A 13,808-nucleotide genomic window follows, 5' to 3' on the forward strand; every position below is an offset into this window, starting at 1 on the left:
GAAGAAGTAAAAAATAAACTTTTTTTGTAGTAAATGGTTGACATAAGTAAGATGCTGTTCTGTAATTTCGACTTCCTCAGAGCTTATCTGTGACACAGCACATGCTCTCAGCACATGCCTTTCCTTTTAGGAGTAACACTTATGTGACTATCTTAAATTATACAGATGATTTCTGAAGCCGAAGTGCCTGCTGACTGTTCCCTGTTATGGATATAATATAAAATACCTGAGCTACAATAGTAATGTCCTTATTATAGATATATTTCACTCAGCCCTACCCTGTGTGATTTGTCCATGTGTATTTACTCCTGTATGGTATATACTACAGTGTCTCTCTCCATTACACTTATATTCCCCTTTTACACACTGCTGACTCCTTACCCTTCATCACCCTGACTGCATAATGCAGAAGTGGGAATGCTGGCTGATGATTTCATATCCCATTGACTTTATTTTCATTTATCTTCACTGAATTTTCCACTCTAACATCCTGGGGACGAGTGTTGGAGAGAAACAGAACTGGACCTGCCATGTAAATTTTGTTGCTACAAGTGAATCGAAATTTTGTGATTAAATCAAATTTTGACTCCCGGAAGCCTGTGTATCGCCTGCAAGGCACAAGGCAGGAGTATAATGGGATACTGTCCATTTGCTTGGATGGGTGCAGCTCCAACAACACTCAAGAAACTTGACACAGTGCAGGAAAGGCAGTCCCCTTAACTGGCACCGCATTCAGCACTTTCAATATCAACTCCCTTCAACACCGAGGCACAGTGGCAACGGAATGCACCATCTACAAGATGCACTAGAGTAAGTCACGCAGCCCATGGACTGTACCGCCTGAATGGGCAAGAGCAGACAGTGCATTAGAACAACCCCATCTGTAAGTTCCCCTGTAAGGAACATTCCAGCCTGAGTTGGAGCAGTTTAAGGGATGATCTCACTGAGTGGTGGAGTCGGCTTGATGGACCAAATGGCCTATTTCTGCCCTCCATCTTCTGCCTTATGATACTTTTTCCAGTTGTTTAGTGCAGTGACCAAACTTGTGTTCAGCCTCTAGATGGTCTCAAAAGAGCCAGTCCTCAAGCCCTCTCTCAAGCACCTGATCTTCCCATCCAACCACCTTCATGGATCTGTGAATGCCCACTCCAAGCTCTGTTCTTTACTTTAATCCACTCAGTGCCCTTACTGTTTTTGAGCACTCCCATAACTTACCCTTCCCAGTTTCATTACCAGCCACTTCCCTGGATTGAATTCCTTATTTTCTTCCTAATTATTTAATGTCCCCGTGCAGCCCACAGCTTGCTTCCTCATGGTTAACCATCTGACCAATTGTTGCATCATCTGCAAATATCGAAATCACAGCCACTACAGCTACATCTAAATCATTGATCTACACCAGAAACAACAGATAGAAGGCATGGATAGTAAGTTCACAAACGACACCAAAATTGGTGGCATAGTAGGCAGGAAAGAAGGTTCTCTATTTGTTCATTTCCAGCCCCGTTTCTGGTTCCACCTCCCCTGCTGCGCCACTGTTTTGGTCTGATTCTGGGCCTGGGAACTGGGATTATATGGCCATCTGCAGCAGTGGTCACTTCCTTGTGCGAGGGAACTGGTGAAGTATCCGATGTTAAACTACATTGTTACTGAAATTACATTTCAATAATATCGTCTCAGTTAATGGATTCTGGAGGCATCGAAGTTAAAGATTCAGCTCGCTCTGAGTTCTCACATGTTAGTCCACTGTTCGCCAAGTATTCCCGTTGTATTTATGGAGCTGTTCCTGACACATCCTCTGCCATTGTACTTGTCACACTTTTCCAGAGTGTCTCCCTGTGTGGCCCTGCTTGTACAGTGATGAGTACTCTGAGTGGTGGCCGGAGCAACCTCAGTTCTGATCTGAGCCGTAGCAATGGGTGTTCTTCCCATGTTGCTCCTTGTGAATCATCCTTCGATAAGGAATTAATTGATTCGCATGAAAATATTCTCCCAGTTGATGAACTTATTCCCTCAAACACCCGCTCTCTCCCATGTCTGTGTTTGATGTATCAGAATACAAACCCATCTCTTCCCGCAGATTTTTCTCCCTCCCACAATCACTAACTCTCCTTTACGTCCCTTCTCCCACTTCGCTGAGGCACTGCACAATCTATCACACACTGCCATATTCACACCATTTAGCCTCTGCTCTTGCGGTCATTGTTGCTGGGTGAGCGTGCCCCAGTCTCACCATGTGGACCTTCAAATCAGTCGATCCATTTAGTTGCCGCAGTTGGGAGTAGAATATCTTTTACAGACATGGACCAGTGATTGTTGGGACATCAGGTTCAGGAAAAAGACACAGGATACGTTTGAGCAAAATAATCTTTATTGGAAAGGAACAGTTTCTGTAGCTGTTTGAATCATTTATTTCATTTGTTCATTCCTTTACAGCGACAGCATTGTGTGCAGTTCTGCAATTCTCCTCTTGGAGAGATGTGCTCCTATAGGGAACGGTGCAAAAGGGGTTTACAAGGATATTGCCCGGGCTGAAGAGTTTCAGTTACGAAGAGAGATTGGACAGACTGGGGTTGTTTTCTTAGAGCAGGGGTGATTGCGAGGGAAGGTGATCGAGATATGCAAACTAATGAGGCATACGAACAGGGGAGACTGAAGGTGCTGTTTCTCTTTGATCGATCACCATGGAGCCGTAGATTTAAGGTAAGAGGCAGGCCGGTTTGAATAGATACTCAGAAAGACTTGTTTCAGCCAGCAGATGCTGAGCCAAGTGATGGTAAATAGGATTGGGATAGTTCAGTGCTTGTTTTGTCCAGTGCAGCCGCAATAGACTGAAGGGGCTTATGCTGTGTGGAAGACAGCAGTAGTGGACTGGTTCGTATCCCTGCGTCTCACGTGGGAGAGCAGCGTTAAACTCCCCACAGGAGACCATCCTCATATTCCAGGGTGGTTCAGCATTGCCTCGTGGTGGCGGGAACACAGTTTCGACTGTAGTTTTGTGAGACTCTCTGTATGGAGTTTGCGCATTCTCCCCAAAGTTGTGCCGTTTCGGTAAATTGTCCCGTCATGGTTCGTCGTAGTAAATGTGGGTTTGTGGGGTTAGGGTGGAGAAGTGGAAAGCTCGAGTGGTGTTAGGTGCAGAAGCAGTGGGCTGAAAGATCTCCATCTGCATTGTCGGGATTCTGTGATCTCTGACTCTGAGTTGTGTCTCTCTTAGGAATTTGAAATTGCCCGCTCCGTTTACAGGTGTGGGTTATTACTATCTGTCCTTCCATTCTCGATGGGACATGTCAGAGGAAGGACGGTGCTGTCTGACTCAGTGCTGGGCAGGACTACATCCGGGGGAGACAGAGTGTCAGTGAAAGTGCCAACACATGCCTTCTGCAAGCTGCGCCTTTTGTCTGCGTTGAAATCAAAATGATTTGATAGATTTGTTCCAGAGTGAAGTGTTTACTGGAAGCAGAAATCCGAGGGAGGCACTGGATAAACCGATCCCGATTTGAGTGCAGTAACAGCAAATACCTTTCCTGCAGCGCTAATGAGATTGTACAGCACAGAGGAGAGTTTTGCTGCACTGCATTTGGGTTCGTGGGTCCCGCGTGCTTTCACTAAACTGGGTTACCGGGAATAAAGATATCAGAAAGGGCACAGATGGTGCTTACTGGGGTTCACGGTTGTAAAGATATCAGATATGACACAAACAGGGTTTACTAGGATCGTACAGTGTCTCAGTGGTTACACTGCTGTTGGATGGGCAGGTTCGGTGTATTGGCCTTGCTAAATTGCTCTGTGCTGTCAGGGATGTGTAGGTTAAACCATAGTTAATGCAGAGATAGGGCGGCCGCTAGGTCTGGGTGGGATGTTCTTTCAAGGGTCGGGGCAGACTCGATCGGCACTTTCCACACTCTAGTGATTCTATTGTTTGAAAAGGAAGGGCATGATGGAGCTTACTTGGGTGTTAAAACATTCCAGAGAACACCAATGGGGTTTACCGCGACAGGATTTTATTCACGAGGGATGTTAGAAAAGTTGGAAATGCTCACACTAACGAAAGGAATACCTCATGGACATTTTGCAGATGATTTGAGTTGTGGAGAGAGGAAAAAGGGGGAAGTTCCCTCTTTCAAGTGAACCAATAACTGGAAGTCAGACATTCAAAACCATTGACGAAAAATAAAAGATAGGAGCTGAATTCCTGTCACACCGAAAAACCGTTTCCAAAATATTTTGAAAGACTCGTTTGCAGTCGCACAAGGAGTGCATTCTCAGGGAGAGAGAGAGTCTGTGGGTGGTTGAGGGATTAGGGGTAGGGTGTGGTCAGGGAAAACGTTGAGAAACAATCTCTGACTTGAAATGTAACGAAATTTCGTGAACGTGTGCCGCTGTATAAGATTGAGTAAAACAGAAGCTCATGGCTTTGGAAGATCTGGCATAAATTTCCATGTGATCAATTCTGACTGCAACTGACCAAACTTGATTTAAAATTGTACAGGAAAGATATTCCCGAATGAACAGTTGCTCGGAGATCCATTTCCAGCTTTAATCAAGTGCCTTAAAAATGCAACAGTAATCAATACCAAGATGTAGAATCCATTTAGTACTCAGTAATCTCCACCCAAGAAACACAGGAACAAGTCACATTGGTTTTGCAGTTTAACTCTCTTCTTATCAGCAGCGCTTTCTTTAAGCTGAAATAAATGCGGGACAATGTTAAAAATTAGATAACTCTCATTCATTTTCGACTATTGCAATGAACTGTATGTGTGGGTGCAAAGTATAATGAGCAAAACAGCTTTGCCCTGAATTTAACCACGTTCAGGGCCAGCCATACGAGAAAGGTCGTGGCGCTCAAATGCCATCTTCATTCTTACCTCCATAGATGCTTCTTCGCGAGTTGAATATTTGCAGGGTTTTCCTTGACCACTGGGACAGTTCCCCAGGACCAGACATTTCTCAAACCCAGAAACCAATCTTTATCAAAAGAGGCTATTATGCTGAAAAATGCTCTTTATCCTTGTCCTGCTGGTCCGTGTCACTAAAAGCTGGCCCGGGTGAGGTTGGAGCTCACAGCCTGGGCATTTCACGCGCCTCTGTACCGTCAGAGAAGGACCGCGCGCTCACCGATTGCATCACTGGAGGCACAGAGTAGCTCCGTGCCCTCATTCAGTGTTCCTTCATCACAGTTTACTGTTTGATGAGTATTCCTGTCGAGGGTCTGATGGTGCTCCTTACAAACCCTCTATCACTGTACTTATTTCCTGCTCCCGCTCGTTTCATTGTGTGGCGCTGTGACAGTGTCGTGACCCGTTCTTTGTGGTGTGGCAGCATGAGCTTCGGCTCGAGAATGAGTCAAACCACTGACTGTTGTCCCCAATATTTCCTCTTAACATATCCTGAAGTGATACTGTAAGGGATCAGTTAATATTGCAATCAGACATGCAGAGACCGTGGTAGGAATTGCCGAGGTTGTGAGATGAAGTCTCATCCACACCATGTTTTGTTGACACAGATTATAAGTGTGAAGCTAGATGAACACAGCAGGCCAAGCAGCATCTCAGGAGCACAAAAGCTGACGTTTCGGGCCTAGACCCTTCATCAGAGAGGGGGATGGGTTGAGGGTTCTGGAATAAATAGGGAGAGAGGGGGAGGCGGACCGAAGCTGGAGAGAAAAGATAGGTGGAGAGGAGAGTACAGGTGGGGTGGTAGTGAGGGGACAGGTCAAGGAGGTGGGATGAGGTTAGTAGGTAGTAAATAGAGGTGTGGCTTGGGGTGGGAGGAAGGGATGGGTGAGAGGAAGAACAGGTTAGGGAGGCAGAGACAGGCTGGGCTGGTTTTGGGATGCAGAGGGTGGAGGGGAAGAGCTGGGCTGGTTGCATGGTGCAGTGGCGGGAGGGGTTGAACTGGGCTGGTTTTGGGATGCGGTGGGGGAAGGGGAGATTTTGAAACTGGTGATGTCCACATTGATACCATTGGGCTGCAGGGTTCCCAAGCGCAATATGAGTTGCTGTTCCTGCAACCTTCGTGTGGCATCATTGTGGCACTGCAGGAGGCCCATGATGGACATGTCATCTAAAGAATGGGAGGGGGAGTTGAAATGGTTCGCGACTGGGAGGTGCAGTTGTTTATTGCGAATCGAGCGGAGGTGTTCTGCAAAGTGGTCCTCAAGCCTCCGCTTGGTTTCCCCAATGTACGGGAAGCCACACCGGGTACAATGGATACAGTATACCACATTGGCAGATGTGCAGGTGAACATCTGCTTAATATGGAAAGTCATCTTGAGGCCTGGGATAGGGGTGAGGGAGGAGGTGTGGGGGCAAGTGTAGCATTTCCTGCAGTTGCAGGGGAAGGTGCCGGGTGTGGTGGGGTTGGAGGGCAGTGTGGAGCAAGCAAGGGAGTCACGGAGAGAGTGGTCTCTCCGGAAAGCAGACAAGGGTGGGGATGGAAAAATGTCTTGGGTGGTGGGGTCGGATTGTAGGTGGCAGACGTGTCGGAGGATGATGCGTTGTATCCAGACGTTGGTGGGGTGGTGTGTGAGAACGAGGGGGATCCTCTTGGGGCGGTTGTGGCGGGGGCGGGGTGTGAGGGATGTGTTGTGGGAAATGCGGGAGACGCGGTCAAGGGCGTTCTCGACCACTTTGGGGGGAAAGTTGCGGTCCTTGAAGAACTTGGACATCTGGGATGTGCGGGAGTGGAATGTCTTATCGTGGGAGCAGATGCGGCGGGGGCGGAGGAATTGGGAATAGGGGATGGAATTTTTGCAGGAAGGTGGGTGGGAGGAGGTGTATTCTAGGTAGCTGTGGGAGTCAGTAGGCTTGAAATGGACATCTGTTACTAGCTGGTTGCCTGAGATGGAGACTGAGAGGTCCAGGAAGGTGAGGGATGTGATTGAGATGGCCCAGGTGAACTGAAGGTTGGGGTGGAAGGTGTTGGTGAAGTGGATGAACTGTTCGAGCTCCTCTGGGGAGCAAGAGGCGGCGCCGATACAGTCATCAATGTACCGGATGAAGAGGTGAGGTTTGGGGCCTGTGTAGGTTCGGAAGAGGGACTGTTCCACGTAACCTACAAAGAAGCAGGCATAGCTGGGGCCCATGCGGGTGCCCATGGCCACCCACTTTGTCTGTAGGAAGTGGGAGGAATCGAAAGAGAAGTTGTTGAGGTTGAGGGCGAGTTTGGCTAGGCTGATGAAGGTGTCAGTCGAGGAGGACTGGTTGGGCCTGTGGGGCAGAAGAAGCGGAGGGCCTTGAGGCCATCTGCATGCGGAATGCAGGTGTATAGGGACTGGACGGCCATGCTGAAAATGAGGTGTTGGGGGCCAGGGAATTGGAAGTTCTGGAGGAGGTGGAGGGCGTGGGTGGTGTCACAGATGTAGGTAGGGAGTTCCTCGACCAAAGGGGAAAAAATGGAGTCCAGATAGGTGGAGATGAGTTCGGTGGGGCAGGAACACGTTGAGTCAATGGGTCGACCACGGCATACAACGCATCATCCTCCGACACGTCCGCCATCTGCAATCCAACCCCACCACCCAAGACATTTTTCCATCCCCACCCTTGTCTGCATTCTGGAGAGACCACTCTCTCCGTGACTCCCTTGTCCGCTCCACACGCCCCTCCAACCCCACCACACCCGGCACCTTCCGCTGCAACCACAGGAAATGCTACACTTGCCCCCACACCTCCTCCCTCACCCCTATCCCAGGCCCCAAGTTGACTTTCCATATTAAGCAGAGGTTCACCTGCACATCTGCCAATGTGGTATACTGCATCCACTGTACCCGGTGTGGCTTCCTCTACATTGGGGAAACCAAGTGGAGGCTTGGAGACCGCTTTGCAGATCACCTCTGCTCAGTTCGCAACAAACTACTGCACCTCCCAGTCGCAAACCATTTCCACTCCCCCTCCCATTCTTTAGATGACATGTCCATCATCGGCCTCCTGCAGTGCCACAATGATGCCACCCGAAGGTTGCAGGAACAGCAACTCATATTCTGCCTGGGAACCCTGCAGCCTAATGGTTTCAATGTGGACTTCACCAGTTTCAAAATCTCCCCTTCCCCAACTGCATCCCCAAACCAGCCCAGTTCGTCCCCTCCCCCCACTGCACCACACAACCAGCCCAGCTCTTTCCCTCCACCCACTGCATCCCAAAACCAGTTCAGCCTGTCTGCCTCCCTAACCTGTTCTTCCTCTCACCCATCCCTTCCTCCCACCCCAAGCCGCACCCCCATCTACCTACTAACCTCATCCCACCTCCTTGACTGTCCGTCTTCCCTGGACTGACTTATCCCCTCCCTACCTCCCCACCTATACTCTCTCCACCTATCTTCTTTTCTCTCCATCTTCGGCCCGCCTCCCCCTCTCTCCCTATTTATTCCAGAACCCTCTCCCCATCCCCCTCTCTGATGAAGGGTCTAGGCCCGAAACGTCAGCTTTTGTGCTCCTGAGATGCTGCTTGGCCTGCTGTGTTCATCCAGCCTCACATTTTATTATCTTGGATTCTCCATCACCTGCAGTTCCCATTATCTCCGGGTCAAAGGCCTGTAGATTCATTTTTAGTTTTCATTGCCTTCCAGAGGTGTTTAGAAACCCCTCTCAGGCCACAGTGGTTTCCATCGCTCCCTTCGCACTTTCAATCTTTACTGACTGCGAATGTGACAAACGAGCAGAGCATCTTCCCCCGTCGCCGTCACTCTCAGCGCAGACATTCCAAAGAACTCAACGGCACGACGCCTGCGCAGTGCTCGCCTATAATGTTAATCAGGGACCTTTACCAGCGCGGGGACTGCTGGGTAACGGCCGTGACATTGAAAACCCTCAATCAATACAAATTTTACTGTGATGCGGCAGTTGGAGAAGGGTGCAGTACAAAACAACAATACAGCACAGACGCAGGCACTTCAGCCCTCCAAGCTTGCGCTGACAGATTTTGCCCTTCCATATTAAAACTGTCTTCTCTACAAGATCTACATCCCTCTATTCCCTTCCTATTCATAGACAATGTATATATATTTACTTTTTCCATCTTTCAAGTCTGAATCTATAAATAAGACAATTTTGTTAACTTATTTTAAATAAGTCTCGAGCGGTACCCATCTAAAATTAAAATTGTAACTACATGGCAATGGGTAAATGGAAAGGAGGTGATGGGATAGTGCTAATGTGTAAGTGGTCAGTACTCCAGAACCCTCCCTCTGACACTTTCAGGCTGTGACTTACAGATAGTCACTCACCTCCTTTTGGAAGAATTTGTTTTCCCTCAAATCCACTTAAAACCTCCAACTACTTATTTTAAAAGTGTTTCCCCCGCCCCGGTTATTGATTTCTGTACTAGGGGGAGATGATTATCCCTATCTAAGCAATCTATGCCCTCCAGAGCTTTGTTCACTTCAATCAGGTCCCCATCCAGCCTCCTCTTCCACCAGGAAAACAACACAGCCTCTCTACTTTTTCTTCATAACCCCATCACTCCAGCCCAAGCAACATCCTGCTGGATCTCTGCACTTGTGCAGTCACATCATCCTTTGATGTCATTTATGTAAATGATTTGGATGTGAACATAGGAGGCATGGTTATTAAGTTTGTGGATGACACCAAAATTTCTGGTGCAGTGCGCAGTGAGAATGTTATCTCAGAGTACAGCAGGGCCTTTATCAGATTGGCCAACAGGCTGAGGAGTAACAGGTGGAGTTAAGTTTGGATAAATGTGAGGTGTTGCATTTTGGGAAGGCACACCAGGACAGGAGTCATGCACTTAATGGTAAGGTCCTGGAAAACATTGCTGAACAAAGACTTTGGGGTGCAGGTTCAAGAGTTCCTTTAAGGTGGAACCAGAGTTAGATAGGACAGTGAAGGAAGACTTTGGTATTCTTGCATTTGTTGGTCAATGCATTATAGGTGTTGAAGTGTCATATTGTGACTATACAGGATATTGGTTAGGCCAATTTTGGAATGTTGCTGTCAGTAAAGACACTTGAAGTGGTTCAGAAAAGATTTAAAAGGATTTCACTGGAGTTGGAGGGTTTGGGCTACAGGGAGAGGCTGAATAAGCTGGGGCTATTTTCCCTGAAATATTGGAGGCTGAGGGGTGGCCTTGTAAATGTTTATAAAATCGTGAGAGACGTGGCAAAGGTGAGTAGTCAACGTCATTTTCCCAGGCTAGAAGTCCAAAACTGGAGCACATAGCTTTAAGTTGATAGCAGAAAGATGTAAAAGGAACCTAAGGGGCATTTTCTTTTCATGTCGAGGGTGGTACATGTATGGAATGAGCTACCACAGGAAGTGGTAGAGGCTGGTACAATTACAACATTTAAAAGGTATCTAGATGGGTGCGTGAACAGGAAGAGTTTGCAGGGGTATGGGCCAAATGGTATTAAATGGGACCACATTAATTAGGATACCTGGTTAGCTTGGACGCATTGGACCAAAGATTCTGTTTCCATGCTGTACAACTCTGTGGCTCTAAGTTGGAGAGTGGCAGAGTTGCTTCTGAGACTAAGATCCTGAATTTAAAAAGAGGAAGCCGTGAATGGCATGGCACACAAGCTGGCCATAATAAATTGGGGAGCATAACTTAAGGGGATAGAATTGGATAGGCAAGTGAAAACACTTAAAGAAAATATTGGAGAACTGCAACAGTTGTTCATTCCTATCTGGCACAAAAATAAAATGAGAAATGGGGCCTATCCATGACTAGGAGGGAAATTAAGAATAGTGATCTAGAGTCTTAGAAAATAAGAACATGACGTGCTGGTGTTGGGCTAGGGTGGACAAGGTCAGAAATCACACAACACCAGCTTATTAGTCCAACAGGTTTATTTGAAAACACAAGCTTTCGGAGCCTCAGACCTTCTTCATGAACAGATTGCTCTTTCGCCCTTGAGACTGTTCTGCCATTCATGCTGATATTGCTGATCACCAACTCAGTACTTTCTCACTTTCAACACCCTTTGATCCCTTTATCCCTCTGAACAATAATCTAAACCTTCTTCACAACGTTCAATGTTTTGCTCAACCACTTTCTTTGGTAGTTGAAGTCCACAGATTTACTCCTCTCTGAATGAAGAAACCCCCTTCCCGGAATCAGTCTGGTATATCTCCATAGCACTGTGACTACAAAGACAGACTATCATTCCTTAGATAAGGAGAACAATACTGAACGGAATACTCCGGGTGCAGTTGCCCTGGTGTCATGCAGTGTTGTTCAGTTCACTGGGTGTATGATATGTCGTGTCCGCCCCGGAACTATGACGCTTGGTATGAGTTTCAGCCAATGAGCGAGAGCTACATTTTTTCTTGCCCGTCATTCACTCCGATTGGTTAGACAATCGCCCGTGTTTTGTTGGTCACACATATCTGCACCCCCCCCCCCGCCCCAACATTCACATTGACGGCAGCTCCAGGCCAATCACACAGGCCCAGTGCGCAGTGCAGGCATTGCAGCAGGCTGCAGGTGGTGCCAAGTTGGAGGAGGGGACTCAATTTGAGAAGCTCTCCAGGCTCAAGCAACAAAATCCCTGTCCTGCTCTCGAGGCAGGAGTTTGTGAGACGGGGTAGGAATGGAAACCGCGGGAGGTGATGGCCTGGGCAGTTTATAATCTCGTAGGGGAGGCCTGGGGCCCCCATGTATCAGGCCAAGGATTACTAACCGCCATCTTGGTTAGGTCGGGGACGGGAATTCTCCCCAGATACTTGGCCGCCATTTTCGGAAAGGGAAGCCGTGTCTCACTTGGGCAGAAATCGATGAGGCTGTAACTAAGAAGGAAATCCTAGAGGTGTATGGGGAGGATTCACCAAACAGCCAGTGGAGACTCAAACCCCGAATCAGACTCACTGATTTGATTTTCAGTCAGCCGACTGGAGTTGGGAACTTGATCCAGAGAGAAGAGGACGGAGAAAGGGAGAAAACTGGAAGAGGAGGACAGAGATAGGGGGATAGATCTGGATTTTAGTTGAAAGAGGAAGGAGGGTAGCGCCAGGAGTTTACAGAATTGAGAAATAAGAGAGAAGAATAATGTTCCTTAGGATCTGGACATGTCTGTTCTGAATTTTTTCCTGCAATGACAGTAAATGACTTTTGTAAACTCCTTTTGCAGGATATTAGAAGAGAAGTATTTGCAGATATTAAACACAAATCAAATTTCCTGCTGTGAATGGTTGACTCATGCAATTTATGAGGAGCTGAGTCCCTTCAGCCTCTGAATGTGGAAGGAGAAATGTTTGACCTGTATGTAGGTGATACAGACAATATTCAGCTGACAATATTGCAGTGAGGAGACTGCATAAAAGATTTACCCTGTTACACATCCAATGTGGGAGCATTCCAGCATATTTCTTGTGGAGAGAAATTGAACCAATCAATCAAGAAGGTTGGGAAAACATTTACACCATTCGCAGTGGGGAGATACTCTGCTCGAGCAATGTGCTGTCAAGGCTTCAGTTGATCAACCATTCTGAAGTGATACAAAGGTGACAGTACTGTGCAGAAACCATGGAAATGTGAGAACTATAGTAAAAAGATTCAATTACCCATCCCAGCTGGAAATCCATCAATGAATTCACATCAGGAAGAAGCCACTTACCTGTTCTGTGTGTGGGAAGGAATTTAATCAAACAACCAAACTCATGTCACATCAGAGAATTCACACTGGGGAGAGACCGTTCACCTGTTCAGAGCGCGGGAAGAGATTTACAGACATCCTGGCTCATGTGACATCAGTGGATTTGCACCGAGGAGGGGAGAAGCCATTCAATTGTTCGGTGCATGGGAAGAAATTCCCTCATTCATCCAGCCTTCAATCACACCAGCAAATTCATACTGAGCAGAAACTATTTGGCTGTACCTCCTATGGAATGAAGTTCAGACACGCATCTGCCCTCATTGGACACCAGCGAGTTCACGCCAAGGCGGGGGGGGGGGAGAAAACCATTCGCCTGCTCTGTATGTGGGAAGGGCTGCAGTCAATCATCCAGTTTGCTGAGACACCAGCGAGTTTATCCCAGAGAAAAGCTGTTCAGCTGCACTTCCTGTGGGAGTAGTTTCAGGTGTTCATCTTCGCTCTGCTCATCAGCAAGTTCACACGAGAGAAGGCCATTCACCTGCTCCATTTGTGGGAAGCGATTCACTCAGTCCTTCAACTAGAGATAAATAAGTGAACCTGAATACGTTTATACTGCAGTAGTTCAAGGAGGAAACTCACCAGCATCTTCTCCAGGGTGACTAATGATGGCCCAGCAAGAGATTTCCGTATTTTAAGAAAGAATTGAATTCTGCTACCAAAATTAAGTCTGACAATATTAGATCTGTTTCAACTGATGTAAACACAACTATAATTGGCTGCAGTTTGGTAATCTGGATATATTGCTGATGGTTTGGACAAGTGTCCCTTTTTAAAACCACCAACGGTCATTCTGAATTCAAGATTTGTGTTTGGAGAAAGAAGCAGATGCCTTGTGAAAGGGAAAACATAAAAATCAATTTATAGAAAGAAAGCTGACAAAGGAGATGACCAAACAAGTTTTGTTCATCAATGCTTGCAGGGCCAACTGCTCCTTTCACTGCCCTGTATTGTACAGATTAACAGCGTCACATCTGATAGGGCCAGGGTAAAGAATGAAGTGAAACTGGGCTATTGTCATAACCTTAACTTTGTTTCACATTTTCTTCTTCTTTCTCTTGGCCTTGACATTCCCCTCTGAAATGAAGAAGTTTACCTGTATACCTGGTCAGGCAGCAAGCCTGACTCTCAATCCAGACCGAAAACAAAGACAAAAATAAAGCTTGTCTTTAAGCCTCTACCCTACACTGATGACAGT

The sequence above is a fragment of the Stegostoma tigrinum genome, unplaced genomic scaffold (genome assembly GCF_030684315.1).
Source record: "Stegostoma tigrinum isolate sSteTig4 unplaced genomic scaffold, sSteTig4.hap1 scaffold_94, whole genome shotgun sequence".
In the NCBI taxonomy this organism is placed as follows: domain Eukaryota; kingdom Metazoa; phylum Chordata; class Chondrichthyes; order Orectolobiformes; family Stegostomatidae; genus Stegostoma; species Stegostoma tigrinum.